This window comes from Rousettus aegyptiacus, unplaced genomic scaffold (assembly GCF_014176215.1).
Source record: "Rousettus aegyptiacus isolate mRouAeg1 unplaced genomic scaffold, mRouAeg1.p scaffold_m13_p_4, whole genome shotgun sequence".
Classification (NCBI taxonomy): Eukaryota; Metazoa; Chordata; class Mammalia; order Chiroptera; family Pteropodidae; genus Rousettus; species Rousettus aegyptiacus.
In genome coordinates this window covers 82,327,751-82,331,148 of record NW_023416307.1, presented here as the reverse complement: position 1 = coordinate 82,331,148, position 3,398 = coordinate 82,327,751, and the positions used below count along the sequence as shown (strand labels likewise).

Sequence of the window (3,398 nt, the reverse complement as noted above, 5' to 3'; positions counted from 1 at the left end):
AAACTGGAATTTGTCTGTATGGCTGGAGCTTAAGACTTTAGTGAGGAATTTATAAGTAAGATTAGAACTATTCTGGAGCCAAATCAAAAAGAATATTTCATGCTAAGCAATGCAATATAAGTTGTATTTTCAAATAAGTTATGGTGCAAAGAAGGTCTCATCAGATTTGCATTTTTATAGAATACTCAAATTCAAGAAAAAGGATTATCTCCTGTAGGCAGCAAGACCAATTAGGCATTACTGCCTAAACTGATCTAGGGCAAGAGAAATGGAAAACAGATTTGAGAGAGAAAGAGTAGAGAGAGATTGGTTTATTATAAGGAATTGGCTTATGTGATTACAAGGGCTGGAACAGCTGCAACAAGTCTAAAACCTGGAGAATTTCCTTTCCATCTCTTTCACTCAACTGAATCCTCAACTCTACATTTAAGTCATGTACCTGATTAAGTCAGGCACACTCAAATTATCCAGAATAATATTCTACTTAAAGTCGACTGGTCAGAAACTTTAATTATATCTGTAAAGTCTCTTCATGGCAACAACTAGATTAATGTTTGAGTAACCTGTAACTGAAACCTAGCCAAGTTGCTACATCAAAAAAGCCATTGCAGTTGATAAATCAGAAGGGAGGTGTGGGTTAGGGACATATTTTGGCATTATCAGATTGCAAGTGGTAGTTTAAATCATAAAAGTATGTGTTATAAAATATAGAGTATAATACTAGAAAAATGTGGTAGTATAGTCCGTTATGAAAAACTCTAACAATATTGCCTCATGCATACCTCCCCATCACACACACACACACACAAGAAAATGTAGAAATTCTTTGAATAGGGATTGGAGTTATTTCTACAAACACATGTGGAATGGGAAGAAGTGGAATTTTAGGTATGCCTCTTCTATTATATTTAACTTATCATTGCCAGCTCCTCAAGAGGCACGGGTGCATTGATGAATACTCTCTTGGCCACTGAATTAGACTTTCACTTGGGAAAAACACATCATTTAGGTTTTAACTCTTTCTTTTTTCCTCTTGTTTCCAAATCAAGATCCATTTTATGCTCTCTTCTTTCACAATACCTCATTTTGTTAATTTAATTTCATTCTGTCAGGACAGAGAGAAGGAAATTTAAAAGTAAAAAGAAAGAGTAAGAGATGAAGAGGAATGAGGAGGTGATACTGGTATAGCAGTTTTAGCTTGTGGTAGGGAAGAGAAGTGAGAATAAAGTGTATTAAGATGTGAATTCGAGGTGAGTAAGGCAGGCATCTAAAGTGGAAGACTTCTGTCTACAGCTATGCTGTCCTGAAGAAACCTGATCCATCTAAAGTGGAAGACTTCTGTCTACAGCTATGCTGTCCTGAAGAAACCTGATCCTGTCTGATCTCAGAAGCTAAGCAGGATCTGGCCTGGTTAGTACTTGGATAGGAGACCACCTAGGAAGATCAGATGCTGTTGGTGTAAAAAATAAAAAAATAAGGGATTGTCAGTTGAAAAGGCCCTTTCAGTCTGTGAGGTTAACCCATTGCCTCGACTGAAAAATAAATAAAGTGGAAGACTTCTGCGAAATGAGAAAATCTGCTAAAAAAAAAAAAAACACATTAGAATCCGAGCAAGAATGAATTCTAAAATTTCAGTAATTTGAGCTTACTATGCAATTCCTTATCTTGATACACATGTAATTAAAAAAAGAAAAATAACCACTACACAATGATAGCAATATTGTATTTATTTTCTAGGGCTGCCATAACAAATTGTCGCAAACCAGGTATATTAAAACAACAGAATTTTATTTTCTCAAATTTATAGAGATTAAAAGTCCAAAATCCAGGTGTCAATAGAGCCATGATCATTCTAAAGTCTCTAGGAAAGAATACTTCCTTGCTTCCTCCTAGCTTCTGGTGGTTGCCTGTAATCCTTGGCATCCCTTTCCTTGTAGCTACATTGCTCCAATTTCTGCCTGTATCTTTGCAGGGCTGTCTTTCATCTGTATGTGTCTGTGTCTCTGTCTCCAAATGTCCCTCTCTTTTGTCTTATAAAGACCTCAGTCGCTGGATGTTGGGCTCACTCCAATCCAGTATGACTTCACCTTAGCTTAATTACATTGATAAAAATTCTATTTCCAAATAAGGTCACACTCACAAGTACCAGGTTATAGGAATTGAACATATTTCTTTGAGGGACATAATTAAATCCAATACAATAATAAAGGTTTGTCAAAGGGAAAAAAATCCTCTATCTTAAATCATTTTAAATTCTAAAATAATTGAACGATCATATCTTTCTAAGTCTTGTCTCCATTACATAGTTTCCTCATCTATAAAATGCGGCAATGCTGATTTCTATATTCTCAGGTTGTTGTGAGGATTAAGTTTATTGATAGATATCTAATGCTTAGAATAGTTCCTCGTTATAGTAAGCACTGTGTAGGTGTGAGATGGGCACCTGCTAACCCTTTTCACAACAATGACCTGTCAAGACTTTACCCTGAAGAAATGAAAAGATTAGCTAAATCGTATTGTCCAGGCAGTGTGGGAGGAAGCTAGTCTATTAGTGAGGCAGCACTAATTAAAATATTTTTATCATGTTTTCCTTCTTGTTTCTGCAACTTACTCTATAATTGGGACAATTTACTTTATTAGACAATGACCTTGGGCATTGTGATTGGTTTTAGCAGTCCATTCTCAGTCAATTTTCTAACAGAAGCAGGTGAACTCTCTTAATTGGTATGCCTGGGGAGAAATATAAACTTGTCAAATGAATAACCATCAGGTAACACACACTGTTGGATGACATTCACTTTCTCCTCTGCCAACTGCCTTTAAGGTAAAGTTGATAACAAAGCAGGACAACTTTTCCTTGTCTATACAGAGGTAAGATTAACTCATTTAAGAGGTATAAAAGGGAAGGAGGAGAGCTTACATTCAACATTATAGACCAGCAAGCACAAATTCTTAACTAGTAAGCACAATTAGTAGACAAATCTAGGTTGTGGAATACAATAGATGTGCTACAAAAAGGTTTTTTTTTTTTTCTTTTTATGTCAGTCAAAAGTCTCTTTTTTAATTTTTAATTCTCACAGAAATAAGTGTACTTAATCTCTTCCCAGCCATCAGCCCAACTAAGTGGTAATGCTATTTTTCAAAAACTTAAGTTGGGAAACTCTAATAGAGCATTACCTCATTGTGTGTGCAATTTTTTCTCAAGCTGAAAATGCATGAAAAAAATAATTTCTCCATTAATTTGTGATACTATCGACCTACCTAACCAAACAATAAATCTTAATATTATGAATAATTCCTTTTCTATAGTGTTTCACAATGTAGAAAGAATTAACTAAGGAGCTATAATAAACACAGTAAATATTAGTCTTTGTAATTTGGGGTTGGCTTGTCATGAT

At 35.0% G+C, this 3,398-nt stretch overlaps 1 pseudogene; it reads left to right on the top strand.

Moving 5' to 3' along the window:
- The first annotated feature begins 1,340 nt into the window (after window positions 1-1,340).
- On the top strand, window positions 1,341-1,459 carry LOC118601905 (annotated as a pseudogene).
- The last annotated feature ends 1,939 nt before the right edge of the window (window positions 1,460-3,398 follow it).